Source organism: Pteropus medius, unplaced genomic scaffold (genome assembly GCF_902729225.1).
Source record: "Pteropus medius unplaced genomic scaffold, Ma_sr-lr_union100, whole genome shotgun sequence".
Taxonomy (NCBI): Eukaryota; Metazoa; Chordata; class Mammalia; order Chiroptera; family Pteropodidae; genus Pteropus; species Pteropus medius.
In genome coordinates this window covers 37,204,696-37,222,167 of record NW_024351730.1, presented here as the reverse complement: position 1 = coordinate 37,222,167, position 17,472 = coordinate 37,204,696, and the positions used below count along the sequence as shown (strand labels likewise).

The 17,472-nt window shown below is 33.0% G+C and overlaps 1 protein-coding gene and 1 non-coding gene across 4 annotated transcripts in view; both read right to left on the bottom strand.

Moving 5' to 3' along the window:
- Positions 1-17,472, bottom strand: part of GRID2 (glutamate ionotropic receptor delta type subunit 2) — a 1,244,525-nt gene that overhangs the window by 626,964 nt on the left and 600,089 nt on the right. The gene's annotated exons all lie outside the window — the stretch shown is intronic.
- Positions 12,773-12,891, bottom strand: LOC120588611 (5S ribosomal RNA). Its single transcript, XR_005649266.1, has one exon. It is a non-coding gene; the product is annotated as a 5S ribosomal RNA (ribosomal RNA).

The following is a 17,472-nucleotide window of genomic DNA, read 5'->3' as shown; positions in this document are numbered from 1 at the left end:
AAAAAAAAGTAGCTATATGGAGTGACGGATGTGTTAATTAACTAGATGAGGGTATCCTTTTGCTAGGTAGTTAGGTATACTTGAGCTTTGGGGGGACAAAGGAATGAAGGCCGCTCCCAAAGACCTTCCTTAAGACCTCCCTAGAACCCTCATTTTATCATTATAAATTACCCGTACCTCCTAAGACACAATGGGTAAGACGTCATAAACTAGGGGCTGGTTTAATCTGGCTGCAACCGCATATGCAATAAATCCTACACTAACCTCCCCAGGATCTATCCTCATTACACCGTCATAATAATATCATGCCTATGCCTGGAAGTTCATGAATCTAATTATAACAGACTGAATTCTGGGTAACCGCATGTACAATAGGCAAAGGGTTATGTAACAGCCAAATGTCGATCAAAATGATCTGTTGTGCCAATTGTTTAGCACCACCCTTGTAACCGGCCATCATGGCCTAAATATAATACAGACCTCCCACTTCTATGCTGTTACAGCCCTCTTCACTGTAACCCACCCCTTCCTTTGAGCCGACATTAATCATACCTTTTGTTTCCACGTGGTTATAGTCTTCTTGGGTGTGACTTTCTTTCTTGAAATGTACTTTGAATAAATCTTACTTTTCTAAATCTCACTGATCTGTAATTCTTTACTGTGTCAGCGAAAAGAACCCATGACCCCTCAGTGCTATTGGGGCAATGACGGATTTTATATCGCCCCAATGGTAACACTTTTACAATGTACATATATAGCAAGTCACCACAATGTATACTTTAAACATCTTTTAATTTTATGTCAATTATACCTCAACAAAGCTGAAATTAACAACTAAATAAAGATAATGCCCAACTCTGTTCTCGGGAAATATTGAAAAGCTAAAAAAAAAACCATAGTACTCATCTAAATGTGTGTAAAAGAGGCTAAAAATGAGAGAGTGAAGAAAAAAATGTGACATTTTATTTTAAACAACTAGAAATTTTTGGTTGCAAGATCAAAACTGTTTATTATTTTTCTTACTATGTTTCTGGGTTTTAAATTTTTTATTTTCTTTTGATTTTTAAAGCAACTTAATTTTTTACTAGATTTATAGTTTCAATGAATGTGATAAATTAGACTTTCATATTCAAAATGCATTTTTTTCTCTAAAACATTCTCTTAATGATAAATTAGATCAGCTAGTATTGAATAAGGCCCAGCAAAAGCAGAAAAGAGGTAATGACAAAATTTTATATATATATATATATAGCCTTGAGGGCCAGTTGAACAGTGGGAACAATTAGATTCTACTCAACATGCCTATTGCTATACAATTCACCTTTTGTGATACTACAAAGGGAGGAGCTTATTCTGCTACCTATAGAATTTTGGTAGGAAGGCTCTTTCCTTCCACCAATTACAGCTGATGCTACTTCCTTTGAACCAAAAATGTGAGATACTGCTGTAAGGAAGTGGAAATACAAAGGTTAATGAGCATTATTTCCACACTTCCAAAACAGCCCTGGATTTAATGAGTGACCCTGTGAAGTCAGTGCTGATTAACTGCAGCAACAGTGGGAAGAATGGAATACTTAGGCTGACCAATGAGACATTCCAGCATAGAAACTGAGACTAAACCCTTTGGAATGAAGAAACGGTCCTGGAGTTTCTCTGGAATATCTCATGAGGAGAAGCCCAGGAGAAGAACTGATTTTATAATTCAGAGGATCAGGCTCAGAATCATATTAACTTGAACATTAAAAGAAATGTAATTCTATATTGCAATACATATCAATTAATATGTAACTGCGCTATCAACAGTTACACTCTCCATGAAGCAGATGCAGTGATGAATAGAGTAAGAATGTACCCAGATGAGAAACTTGGCCAAAATGATTTAAGTTCCATCATCATAGTAATTTTAAAACTATTTTAAATATTTGAAAGTGTTTTTAATATAATGATACAATTCCAAAGAAATTAAACTATCCCGTAAATTAAGACATCAAAAATAGGTATATTTGTTAAAGACTCTGATGAAATAAAATATTTATTTTCTAGGTAAGAACAATTCTTTGCCATCTTTAATACCATTGCCAGGTTGAAACAATTAGAACAAAATGCATTTGCAATGATTGCTTTGAAACAAGATCAGGGAATGTGATGGATGTAACAAAAAGGTACAGTGCAAAATGACAGGAAAAGAAAAAGTGGATGTATAAAAAAACTCAGAAAAAAAAAGGGTAAATGAATTGCTAACCACATTCACTGTCTTTGTTAGTCAGGCAGAACACATGATTTTACTGAAGCATTTTAGATTATATCCTTATAGGAATGCCATTTCTATATTCTACTAACTTCAATTAGTAACCTTCTTGCTAACACCTATTCCTAAGTCCAAATTTATCAAGGCAGGGAGAAAAGTAAAACCTTTGAAACTCAAACCACTCAGAAGTAAATTCTAATTTCTCCCCTGTCAATAACTTGTTCAGCAATCTTAGACAAGTTGCTGAACTTCTATACTTACGTTATCTTGACTATAAAGCTGAGAGAATTACAATGACCTATCTTGCACGGTTGATGAAGAGAGCACCCGATAAAAAGGGACACTTTCCAGGCAGGAAGTAATATGTACAAAAAGAATGGTAGAATCTTTGCCTCTTGGCAAAGGGGATAGAAAGGAAAGATGACAAACTTTCCCTATGCCTTTGGCAAGTGGTATATGATCTGTCCAGGTGCTCCAAACTTAAACTCAGTAATGACAACTGCTTTAATTTCTTATTAATCAAGAATATTTTTCTCTCCTCAGATATTGACAACATAGAACAGCCCTAAAGCCACAGAATTCAACTGTATTTTTTATACAGACTTATTAATAAGTTTTACTAAAGTCCTTTAACAGATTCTAATGATATGATTGCCAGCAATGGCCATTACTAATGCCAAATTAAGATACTCAAAGACCACGGCAGTCAGTTTAAAACTACATTTGTTGCTTAAGAGTGATGTGGAGCACCATTTTTTCAGAATATGTTTACTCAAAGCTGAAAATCCCTTAGTGATATGACCTTTATATTCAACATTTTAAAAGCTTAACAACACTTTCCCCTGGCAGCTTAGAGCAGGAGATAATTCTTTCCCAAGAGAAAATAAAATTAAAATGTTGCAATGCCTGTTTGAGAAGTGAAGGCAAGGATAATGACAGAAATAATAGGCCAAATAATTACATTAATTGTTTATTCATTTGCAAAGAAGACATTCAATATTTATGGTGTCCAGTTCTGGTCTAATATTTTCATACCTGTAGCTTCATCCAGTATAGGACTATCTAGTCTCAAATGAGAAGCAAACTCCTACTAATTTAAGGCAATAACTGAATTTATTCATTCACCTTTAACCTAAATATCTAAAAATGAACAATTTAGCTGGGGGAAAAAACCTTGACATATTTTCAGTTATTCTTTGTAAATTGTTGTTAAGCATCTGCACATACACACACACACACACACACACTCCATACACACACATCAGGTATTATTCTTTGTCTGGTCAAGGACTGACTTCACAGTTCCCATGGCAACCCAGTTTGCTCAGTGCTCTCTTTCAGCAGCTGCTGATTACACTTTGAATTTTATTTGCATTCATGATTAAGGAGGAGTATAGAAGGCTGAGGTAAAATTTTTTTTAAAAGCAGTACAAGGATAAAAGACATTTCAATCAATGCTTCTCTGCAGCTTTAATTAAAAAAAAAAGAATAAGAGGAGATATCAGGATTTCAGAAACATTTATTTAATGGTTCACTGGTTATTGCAAGAATATTAAATGAAGACGCCACTACCATCTTGAACTTCTGCAATTTGTAAGGCTGTATACATTAGTTACAAAGACCATATAGACAATTTTTGTTTTTAGTAATAGTCTCTCTGCTTTCAGAAAATAATAAATGCATATTTCTGTTCTACTACAAGATTAAGATAAAAGGACAAAATTACTTAGTACAGTATAATTTGTTGAAATCATGCAATGTACTTTTAGAAAAGATGCACTTTGATATAAAATGTCACTTACCCTTGGCTTTTTTATGTTCACAGAAATTTATTCTACCAATTGTAATATAGGAAGAGATAGTACAGTAATTATTAGTGATAACCATAGTATAAAACAAAAAGACAAGAACTCTGTGGAAATGGAGAACTTTACCAAGTAAGGCTGTACAGTTTTGAAATACTACCTTTGGGCATGTGTTTGTCCTATTACTTAAGAAAATATTACGAATATCAGGTGCATATATCTTTACGGATAAATGTTTTCAAATTTTAGGGACAGATACCCAGAAAGGGGATTGCTGGGTCATATGGTAATTCTATTCTCATTTTTTTAAGGAACCTCCATAATGTTTTTATAGTGGCTGTACCAATTTACATTCCCACCAGCAGTGTGTGGAGATTTCTTTTTCCACACAATCTCTCCAATACTTGTTGTTACTTGTCTTGTTGATAACAGCCATTCTTACAATGGCCAAGATGTGGAAAAAACTGCAGTGTTCTTCAATAGATGATTGGATAAAGAAGATGTGGGGTGTGTGTGTGTGTGTGTATGTGTGTGTGTGTATACATATATATATATGAAAAGATGAACTACTGTCATTTGCAACATGAGTAAATCTTGAGATAATCATGTTAAATAAGTCAGAAAAAGTTGAGAACCATATGATTTCACTCATATGTGCGATATAAAACTGAAAGCAACAAACAGGATAAACGAACAAAAAATTCATAGACACAGACAACAGTTTAGTGGTTACTACAGAGAAAGGAGTAGGGAGAAGTAGATAAGAGTAAAGGGGGTCAAATACATGGTGATGGAAGGAAATTTGACTTTGAGTGGTGAATACACAATGCAATATACAGATGATGTATTTTAGCATTATACATGTGAAATCTGTATAATTTTATTAACCAATGTCACCTCAATAAATTTGATACAAAATAAAATGTAAAAGAAGCACATATCTTTATATTAGTGAGCAAAGAAATATTGAATGAAAATATTTTTAATTTTACCATTTAATGTCATAAATATTTGTTATTTCCCATAGTTACCTTGAGATAATTACAAAAAGATAAATATTTCATTTTCTTTGTAATAAATGCATAGTTAATTATTTTACTGAGGACTTTTGTCTCTGGACAAATTTTGTGTTCAAAATGTTAATTTAACATGTTGATCTTTTTTAGAGTATTTTCAGATTCTCATTTGTTAATTTTATACTAATAAAGTACAAATCAACGAAACGATATTTTGAACTGCAATTGATAAAAGAGTAAGGAAATCAGGGAATCAAAATAAAATATATAAAAATTGTGATCTTTTATTATTTTGGAATTAAGTATATATATGAACTAGATAATTTAATATTTATTTTTATGAGTTTTTTATTTGTTAAAAAACTAAATGAGGCTGTTTTTAGGTAGCAAAACCACACTATTCATGTATTATTCTGACATTCCCTATATTTTTGTTTTCTACTTTAAGTATTACTGATTTTTTGTATTATTGTATTATTGTTCTAAAAATAGAACAATAATTTTATGTACTTTGCTAATTTAATGCAAAATTAAAAAGAACTCATCCCATGGTAATTTTGCAGAGCATTTAATCCCACCATTTTAGTGTTTTCAAAATTATTATTAGAGATGTTGCTCTGTTTAATTTGTCTTGTAATACAGAGATCTTCAACCAGATGTTGTGTCCTACTTTAGAATGCTAGAGCTGTCTCTGAAACCAGTAGCCTCTAAGGAGATCGAGGCCTTTTAATAAACTCATGGGCCTTATTTAACATGTCTCTCAGTAAGTTTGGGTTTTTCCCATCATATCAGATGCTGGTGGATCAAAATTTTCTTCCTATTTCTTCTTAACTGTATTCAGATAAAAATATGCTCCAGATAAGGAAATATCAAGGCTGCCTAAATCTCAGATCCCTGACTATGTTTCTCCATAATCAAATGCAGCCTAAGGCTCATCCAAGGGCTTTGCTTTCTCTTCTCCTGCTTACCTTGCTGTAAGTTGTAATTCCTCTCTCCCATGTCTCTCTTAGTTGGAAAAGTTTATAAGTGGCCAAAAAAAATTTTTTACAGATTTTCACATAGACCATTGTTTTGGTGACGGGGGAGGCATTTCTGAAAGGGGTCACCTTTCACTTTTAAGCATCATGTCAACCAACCATGATTTCCAGAAGCCAGTGGCTTGTCACAAATAGGAATTTGTTCAGGAAGTCCCATAGAGAAGGGACTGATCCCTAACTTAGATACTCTAGGCCTACTGGTAGACTCACTGAAAAACAGAGGGAAAACTATAGAAACTTGAAAGAGACAGGTATGTTAGAAAGCAGAAAAGTGTTAGGTACAAAAGAAAGGATAGAAACTTCTTTCTTGCTTATGAAATGAAGGCAAGTGCTTCTTATATAAGCCAAAAATTTAGAAAAGAGACTATCTGGAATTCAAATATTGAATCTTGACCTGAGCTTATAGCCAACTGAGTGGTGCGCTCATGACCTACTGGAAACGACAGGGACACCATCATCCTGAGTGGGGCACCTAATATATTGAGCAAAGATTCCTTACTGAAAATCCTAGGTATTCTCAGCATATTTCAAAGCTTTGACTTCCAGTTTAAAAAATTTTACTCCTTTTCTTTTACTGGAGCCTCAACTTCCAGAACTTCTTCTCTGAATTGGATTAGAGAAGTCTTTGGTTCCAGAGTCTTATTTTCTCTTTACGACAGATCAGAGTTTTTTATTTTTATTTTTTAATGGTACATCTGCATGTCCTAGGAGAGAAAGTAGAATAGCCAACTGGGATTACCCATAAAGTTTGATTGGCATTAGAAATCATCATAAATTATGGTTTCTGCAGTCATCTGAATGATTTAAAGTAGGACTTGACTATTGGGGAAAAAGTAATTTTTTTTTTTCCTGTAACAACACTGAACTAATGTTAAATATTGTTTATATTGATTAAGTTTATTACTATAACTCTATATCAAGTGTAACAATTTTAATTGGTTTTGAAGTGGGGTGAAGATTTCATGAATTATTGCTGTCATTATTCCTTGTAAGAGTACACTAACTGGATGGCACAAAAGTGCTATAGTCCAAATCTAATAATATATATGTAACAAATTACTTTGTCTTTTTTTAAAAAAAAACTTAATTTTTTCAAACAGCCTTAGATATACAGAAATTTTAAGGAGATAGTATAAAGAGTTCTCACATATCCCACACTCAGTTTTACTCTATTATTATCATCTTACATTAGTATGATACATTTGTTCTAATGATTAATGAACCAATATTGACCCATTATTTTTAACTAAACAGTTTATTTAGATTTCCTTAGGCTTTACTTAATGTCCCTTTTGTGTTTCAGGATCTCAACCAGGGTACCAAACTACATTTAGTTGCCATGTCTCTTTAGGCTTCTCTTGACTGTGACGGTTCCCAGGCATTCCTTATTTTGGATAACTATGACAGATTTGAAGAATACTGGTCATGTATTTTGTAGAATACCTAACTACTGGAATTTCTCTGTTGTTTTTCTCATGGTAAGGCTTCTTGGTTATTGGTAATTGAAAGGAAGGCCAGAGAGGTGAAGCGCCATTTTCATCACATCATATCATTCTATTAAGCGTACATACTACTAACATGATTTATGACCACTGATATCTGTGTTGATCACCTGCCTGAGATAATGTTTGTTAAGTTTCTCTACTGTAAAATTATTCTTTTCCCTACTTTAGAATTTGAAAGGCAGACACTATGTGAAGCAGACAGGAGTGAGGAGTTATGCTCTCTCTCTCCCTGAAGGTGAAGTAGCAATGAAAGTATTTGGGAAATTTGTCTCTTCTCTCCCATTTATTAATTTATTTAGTCATTTACTTATATCAGTATGGGCTCACAGGTATTTATTTTATACTTAGACAATTTTTAACAGATTCCATTACAAGTCTTAAGGCAAATAGGCAAAGCAAAATGACTTAATATAGTGTGAAAATGCTATCATGGTGTATTCTAAATAAATCGGATTCAGAAATATCACTTGTCAATGAGGGATGAACCTTGGAGATGAGAAGGTGTTTCCTCATAGAAAAAGTGGGGAAAATCAATAGATCGTTCTTATTGAATGCTACTCTGATTAAAATACTAATATAGGGCAATTCCTCAGAATACTCTTTCAGAAACTAAAAAGGATCTTGCACATAATTTATATAATTGTTGTAAATATTTAAATATGTTTCTATAAACTTTCTAAGCTCTAAGATGGTTATGAGTATCATCTGTTGAAATTCCTTCAGCACTCATTTTTTTACCTTGGAATCTTTCACTATTTCTCTCACTCTGCATTATATTTTAGGTAAAAGAAAAATCTGAACTTTAAAAAAAATTCAGTGGGGAATCCTGGCATTTTTATTACGAAAGCTAGATACATAAAGAATGACTGGCAGAGATTGTTATTAGTCATCATTGGTCATGGCTTCAATGTGGAAAAGATGTAATATCATGAGGGAAAGAAAGAGAAAAACATGTATGAAACTGCAAATATTAGAAGAGTTTTTGACAGTTATAAAAAAATGTTATTTACTTATATAAAGTTTGTGACAATGATTGTTTATTACATGGATTCAAACATGCAGTGCCTTTTCTACTGTCTACCTTATATTTTGTAAGACTTCCGAGCATTTTCCATGTGTTTGTAACTTTTATTGTCATTTTTTATCAATTAAAACATATTTTTCTAAGACATTGAGGAATTAAGCTTCCTCAATTCTTTTATTTTACTGGTATCATACTAAATTCTAAAACATTCGGTCATTAAGAAATTCTTGGCTTAGGAAATAACTACTCATGGCATGGAGTTATTTTAATGGTCTTCATTTCCTCAGAAAGTCTACATAAACACATACACATTGAAAGTGAAAAAAACAAATATAAGAGAATAATATTTCAGATAGTAAATTGGTAGGTGGAAACCATTTGTTTAATGGTCTCCTGATCTGTAAGGCTGGAGTGAGAAATGAGAACCGGGACAGTGAATAGTGCACAGCAGAAGATTCTAAGTCCAAATTGGAGTTAATAAATAGAAGTTTTGAACCATTGTTACATATGAAGGAGTAAATCCATGAACTTGGGGAAAACAAAACAGACAACATAGGAGCAGATGCAATAGGGATGCTAAAGCTAGAGGTGCTAGGAGGAAAAAGGTGAAGCCAAAGGTAAGGAGGGCACATGGACAAAGGCCAACTAGACACTAGTGTGAAGCATTATAATCACCTTATTAGTTTAGGTATTTCTGTGGGACTATGTGTGAGGCCTTACAGTTATGACAAGTATCTGTGAACATGCATAAACATTAGACATAATCAAATCTGCAATGTCTCTCTTTCGCTTGTGTATAGTGTCTTATGAGCAGCAGCATCACAAAAATATTACTACTGTACCACCTTCGTGGACCACAGAAAAATATAACCCAGGAAACTGGAAGCAACAAATACTGTCTCTCAATAACTATAAAGTAAGAAAGTGCACGTGCTTCAGTTATTAGCTATTTTCTCACAATTTTCATTAGCATCTCTTTAAATTATTTGACAAGTGTCCTGAAGACATGACACAACTGGGGCCCAGGAAGCTACTAATGTGAATCTTTAGGATATATGCTGCATATTCTAACTTTTCATGACGCTAATAATACCTTGCTGTGATAAGAAATGCCCTGGGGCACACACAAGGTTATCATCAACATGATTAGGGTTTGAATACATTTAAATGATCAGTACTGCACCTTGTAAAAAGACCCAACCTATTTTCAGAAAATGAAGTATATACAAGAAGCAATGGTATACAAGGTATGTATGAGAAAAATTGGTAGGCAGAAACCATTTGTAGAATGTTCTCTTGGTCTGTAAGGCTGGAGTGAGTAATGAGAAAGACCCAGGACAGTGTACAGTGCACAGTAGAAGATTCTCAATACAAAGTGAAGTTAACAAATAGAACTTTTGAACTACTGTGATACAATGGAGTATTGTTAATTAACCAGGATGATCAAAGATGCTTAAGCAACAGGAAGAACAAATTTTCCAATTTTTCTCTTAGATTTTTCAACATTAATACAGATGATACAAAAATCAAATATCACTGTAGATTCACCATAGATCAATTTGAGCGTGTATTTTTTATAATGCCTATTCTACATGTTTTTCAAAAGATTTCTTCTTTCCTTTAGTTGAAAGAAGTTCTGAAAGGTCTCTTTTCCAAACCTAAAGGACAATGGGAACTTTTAGCTAAGTATTTTTGGTAAGAAAAATGATTTCTTTACTGAAAAGACTTTATCTCATCTATAGCCCATTCTTTTCAAATGTAATATACCAGTTACTTGATATTAATCAAAGATATACCAACGTTTATTTCTAAGTTTCTATTCTTGAAAATTGTACAATGTCTAATAACAGAGATACTAAAGAGGCCAAGTTCAGACATTTTATCTGAACTTAGCAAAGCTTTTTCCATGTAAATACGAGAGGCTCATTTTGGGAGGCAAGTTTTGAGGACTAAGGTTTAAGAGGGGGAAATACCTATTGGTTTCCTAGGTTACCTAAATAACACTGAAAATTAAGAATATTCTTTTCATGCTATCACTTTTTTATGTGAAGTTTTCTTATAAACTATGAGTTACTGAAGAATAGGGACAGTAGTCTTTTCTTTCACTCACACACATGTGATGAGCAGATTCCAATTACATGTCTGGTCTTTTTTCACATCATTCCTCATTTTAAACTTCATCTCCAACAAAGTATACCATGCTCTTTTATGTGAGCCTTTTATGTGTTCTATGAACTTGCTGTTACCTTTCCTGGAACCAATGCTCTTCCATCTTTTATATGAGAGGTAAGTTTACATTTCTTTTTTTAGGGAGGGCTCAAGCATAGTCTGAAGCCTTCCTTACCCTCTCAGGATTGCTTATATAGTTCCCAACTCTTTGCTACCTTTTCGCCTTTTGTGTAATGCTTTTATATGATGGATTGCACCATTTCTGTGTCTGTCTCTCTCTCTCTCTTATGGACTGTAAGTTTACTGAGGGCGTAGATTGTCTCTTTTAATCTATATATGTTAACTGTACTCAGTATATGTTAGAAGTTCAATAAGTAAATACTAAATTTTAAAAATCACTTAACTCTGAGCTACAAAACCTGCAATTTAATATTTAAACGATCTTGAAAGTCACTAAAAAACACCTAATTGTCAAATCCTTAATTCATTTTCAATAAATTTATGTAAGAGAACATTAGTCATTACACCTAAGTCTATTACTCCAGCTAACATTATTCATTAACAGTCTCTGAAAAAGAGAAAGGGATTGTTTGCTGTGATGGGTGCTTATTATTATCTCTTGTTATCAGACACTCATTATCATCATTTCATTTCTCATCCCTGTAAGGTATGTTCCTTCCTTTCTAATTGGCAGCTAAAACAGGCCCTCATAATCCCATACCTGTATCATTGCAGCAATTAGTAAGAATGGCCTCTGTTGCCTATTTGCTCTTCTGCCAAAAGTAGCTACTTGGCCTAATGTCTAGTGTAGTTTGGGGATGAATGTGAAGTTATGTCATGATCTCTTTCATGGGGAGGGAAATAAATGGTTTGTTCACAAAAGAACATTGATGGGCTAAAAAATAATTGCTAAAAATGTGATTTCTCTTACTTTATATGTATGTACTATTTCCTCATGACAAAATCATATGAACCATTGCAAACAACTTGTTAAACAGGTATCATGTTTTCCCTAAAAAATGGATGACATATATTTCTACATATGATAAAATTTTGTAGTCATTTTATATGTCCAAAAGGGGAATGAGGTACAGAAAATATTCAGCTAAAAGGAAGAAAGTTATAAATACAAATAATTCCATATAGCATTTCTCATACTTCTGAAGAAATAGAGATTCCTTTTAATTAACTATCATTTATATCTTATTTATACCTGTAAGTCTCTTGAATGTATGTTATTATGTTCTCTTGAACATATTATTGTCCCCAGTATCTAATTAAACTTTTCCTTATTTATTGGATATATTTTTTCTTGATGAATTTTCAGAATCTCTCCTTTTAGGTTTCAAATTGAAATCATTATCAGATTTGGGAAACACAATTTTTTCACTTTAACTTTAATTATATTTTAAATATGAAAATAATTTTAGACATGTAGTAGAGTTAGATAAATCAAGATTTTTAAATTATTAAACATATATAATGATAGAGTTTCTCTAAATAAATTCCATAATTCCATACAGTTACTTTGGTCTATTGAGCATAATTCTTAACACATTAGAATATTTGATAATAGAAATATCAATTCAGATATGTCATTACTGATTACATGAAAATATGATATTTTCCACGATTTCTGAAAACAATAGCATTTTTTTTGAAAAAAAATATTCATACTGCCATCATTTAAAACATGAATTAGGTTTGTACATAGCAACTGATATCTGGGAGATTCCTTTTAAAATTTAACCTATATCCCATATGCCTCGAGAAACATTTGCTGGCAGCACTTGGAGCTACAGTGTTTACCTTGGGATATCTCAAGAATTACAGTCCTAACCTTTCCCCTATGAAACACTTTAATTTATTATCAGTTTTTATCTTTTTTTTTAGGCGAGGCAACCCTTGGTTGACCTCACAGATTGCAAGGACCTTGTCAGCTTACAATCCCTTATTTTTTATTTTTTATGCCTACAGCACCTGGTCTTCCTCGGTGGTCTCCCATCCAAGTACTGACCAGGCCCGACCCTGCTTAGCTTCCGAGATCAGATGGGATCGAGTTTGTTCAGGGTGGTATGGCCATAGACATTGCTTTTATTATTATTTTTGCATTGCTCTAATATATCAATAGTCTTTGGAAACAAATGATATTCTATTTAAAACATTCTGGTTTTAATAGTGGTATTTCCATGTACCAAATATAGTAATTCTCAATTGCTGAAAATGTCAAATCCTAGATGTTCTACTTTATGTTGCTCCATGCTTTGAAATTTACCACATAAAAAATTATTTAAACTATTAAAAATTATTAAAAATATTTAAAAATTATTAAATTCTATTTTTGTATTGAAAACCAGTCAGATTTGCTTCATTCTAAAAGAGTGTGTTTATGTAAAATTAAATTAACACTGACAGCAAGCTGCACTTTCTTTTTCTAAATGAGAAATGGGTTAAAGTTTCTCTTACTTAAACTAGAAATCAATGGTTTAAGTCATAAATCTACAAAGTCAATTTCTAGAGCTAGAAGGGCTTCTAAACCAATGACATTTGATATTATTCTAATTAATGGTATTCACATGTGCAAAGAAGGAATATCAGTCAAAAATGTGAGTTTGTCATTCTGAAAAATGAATCATGAGAAAATATCTAAGCGGTGTCTTACAAGTTATCCAAAACAGCATCTCTACACTATGATTTATACATAGTTCTCTGAGAGTTTAGTTAACTTGAGTTTCCCACTGAATGACACACTATCAGCATGCTGACAAAATCAGATTGCTAATTTAAATTAACTTGAATTCATCAAGGTGATGTCAAACTTTTAAATCCCTTCACTAATAATATCTCATTCACTCAAAAATGAAAATTATCTATTATTTCAAACTTTTAACTTCTATTATGTGAAGCCTGATTTTTGTTCTGAATTTTGAAATCTCTACCATTAGTTTTCTACCCTTATTTCACTGTTTCAGATTTTTCATATCATCTCTTACAATGTTTCTGACCCGCTGGAAACCCTCATAAACATAACCAGAAAAATATAACCAACCATACAGCTACCAAAGCTATATCAACCTCAAAAATTACTTAAAATTTCATAACAAATACAACTGAAACTTTCTAAAAAGAAAGTTGAACTTAACAATCATAAAAATTTTATGTAATATTTCAAAAGTGCTCATTCTCGTAATAATAGTGCTCTAAAATTTTGTTGTTAAAATACACAAATTGGCTAGTCAATCAAGTGAAAATACATTATCCTAGTTAACCAGAAGAGTTAAAACTATACACATTCTAACGAGTTTGGGTCTAATTGTTCTAGCTGTTGATAATCGCGTGCTCTTTATGTTGATACAGTGTGAATGAGAGGAATAGGAAAACAACACTATTTCTAACATGTTTTATTAGAATCTTACCAAACTTCAAGGCCAAAGTCATGTCTCAGATTTGCTGTCACTATCTGGGCCCATTATTACCTTTCAAATTTTAGACTGTACCATTCAAAATCCTTATAATTATTAGTTATTGCTTTTATTGTTAGTGATCTTTTCTTCAATGCCTGAATAACCTTTATGAAAAGAGTTCATAAGTGTACTTCTTTTGTTCTTTTTCTCTTTCCAAGAACTTTTCCAGCACTCTTAATACAATTATGGAATTCTAGGAGTAGTGGAGACTTGAGAGGTCATCAAATTCTATCTTTCTCTTATGTAAATAGGGAAATTAAGTCATAGAGAAATGTGGTGTTTTGTAGATCCTTAAATAAGTGCTGATCTTCAAATTAAAATAAGAACATAATTTTATTTTAGTATCTCTTCTCTTTATCAACTGTGCTGGAAAACTAAGAAATACTCAAAAGTTACACAATAACTAGAAGAGATATATAGCTTAGGGCCAACAATCTGTAAATCTAGTGCTTTGGACCTGTCCTACTGTATATCCTTTACTCATTACTACTTTTAGTTAATTAAATTGGTAAAATTTATCTCATATTATCAACTGTTTAGATAAAACAGAAGAGACATTGTTTATTTTCTTATAGTTTTCACCTATTATTTAGTATAATTTTTAGTTTTATACTTTCAATTTTCTACTATTATTTAGAATAATTTCATGCCTATACTATAAGTGTGTTAAATTTCAACACTGCTACACAAAAATCAGAGCCTAAAGGAATACAGACATTCTTCAATAGTTTGAGACCATAGAGAAATATAAAATAAGTATTAGTAATAAATAAAGCTAAACACTACTTTTGATTTTGATGATAGCTAAAGGCATTTAAAAGCTGTCTGCTATATATTCTGGCTGATTTGGCTTAACTGGTTAATGTCCTTATCTATGACTATTAGAAAATAATAAAGAAAAACATTTTATTCCTTGAAAACAATGATAATATATAAAATGATTTTGATTTCCATTAACATAAGTATATAACTGAATTTTCTTGAGTATTTGTTTTTATACTAAAACATGTTAGTTTTTTTTTCTTTTTTTAAATAAAGGATTGTTGTATTAACAGATATGATTAGAGAGTGCACATGGGAGTGACAGGAGACTAGAAGACCCACACTAAATTATAAAGCATGGTATGTAAATGTGCATCTTAACAGCACATGTGGTAGAGAGTTACTTTGCTGGAATCAATGTGCACTCCTAACACTAGAAATAAGAGAGATAGACGATTTTTTTTTTTTTTTTGGTGCACTAGACATATATTACTAAGAGGAGAGGCGGTGTCCTAGATTCCAAGAAAGCTATTAAGCACATCTTGGCTAAGAGACTAAGGGAGGAATCTACATGGCCACCTGAGACAGAGATTCATTGCTTGGTCAAGGTAATCACAGGAGAGAAGTCTCCAGTGGCAGGAATCTCCCAAAGGCCCACAAAGGTACACAAGCAGGCAAAGAATCATCTTTTAAAAGCTTCTGGTATCAGAGGTATTGTGATAAGTAATCTCTAAGATGGTCTTCGATTTTTCTCATTTCCTAGTATTCATGCTCTTGTGTTATCTCCACCCGTTGAGAATATGCTGAACCTAATAAATCATTTTTGATGAATACTGCTGAATGATGGGATGTCACTCTTGAGATTAGATCACAAGACCAAGGCTTCTGTTTTGGGCTCCCCTCTCTCATTTGCTTGCTGTGAGAGAAGCCAGAGGCCACTTTTTGAGCTGCTCTATGGAAAGACTAATGTGGCAAGGATTTTTCTGATTTTTCTGTTTCAGTGAGCAAGTATTTGAGGCCTGCCAACAGCCATGGCAATGAGCATGGAGGTGAATCCTTCCTCGTGTTGGGCCTTGAAATGACAGTCGTCTAGCCAATACCTTGATTGCAGACTTGTAAGAGATCCTGAGCTAACGGACCAAGTGAAGCTAGCCCCAGTTTGCTGAAACTATGAGATAATTAACATTTGTTGTTTTAATCTGATAAATTTGGGAATAAATTGTTACATAAAAGTTAAATAACTAATACAGTGATTAAACCAAATTATGGAAACTAGTTCAAGTAATTTTTATACTCTGTCTTCCACTGCCTCAACCCCAATTCTGGGAGACTTAAAGAGATGAGAATGAAAAGAGTGGAGAAAGCTCAGCCTTCCTTCACACATAGAGCTGAGCTGAAGAGAAAATAAATATATTATGTTATATCTAGTTAGGATTTTTTGATCTAGTCTTGTACTGGAAATTTTATTTTTTAATGAGTGGCAAATATATTGGTTCCTAAAATGACTGCAAGAATGTATACTATCTAAGAATAAACTGAAAAGGCATGGGGCCTGCCATGTTTTCATGAAGGGGCAGGGAAAGATATCCTCCACTGAATAACTCTCACAGAGAGACTCTGAAACCAGAATAAAGATACATTTCTCATCATGCTCTAAGTAGAGTGTGTTTAATATCCTGTGCATGCAGGGCTCTGGTGATCTTTTCTGTTGAAACATTGGACTGAGATATGTACCTTGGTATTCAGTGCGTTAGAGTTTGCCCAGGGGAAAAATAAGAAATGTAATGTAATGTCAAACCTGCAATAAATAAAGGTCACACATTTCCTGAGACATGTTTGGTGAGTATATAAGAGAGCATAGTTAGGATAGAAAACAGTTCAAGCCCAATAGCCATATATTATAAAAGTCATGCTCAATGAGCAACACGGCAACTGTGAAAGCTTTCCCAGGCAGAGTGAAATATTGCTGCACTGTGTGCCAGTGATTGGGTTATTACTATTGCTGGCTTGTTTACGACTATTCTGAGTTTTTAATTCCTCAACTTTGTAGCACCAAAGCTTGGTTTTAGAAAAATACCGTGCTGACACGTAAAGTACAAACAACTCTGAAACAACACAAGACAGACTGACTGCCCTGTGCATATTATTGCTTTCTAAGTTTGAAAACTACTAATCCTTTTTTTGGCCTTTGAGTTTTCTCTTTACCTGTCTAAATTTGCTTTGTTGTAAAATGTTACTGAAAACGTGTTATTTTTCTTTTCTCAATGTGTGACAGTTATGACTCCAGATAGGGTCTTATCAATCAGAATAGAGTGAGCATTACTTCAGTTAATGCAGTCTTTTGCGAAGTGAGATCTGGCATTTATCCTCAGCAAATTATCAAAGCTGAGGGTGGTTTGGGGAAGATTCTGAATTTGCACTTGGTGTCAGAAGTAAGGTTGG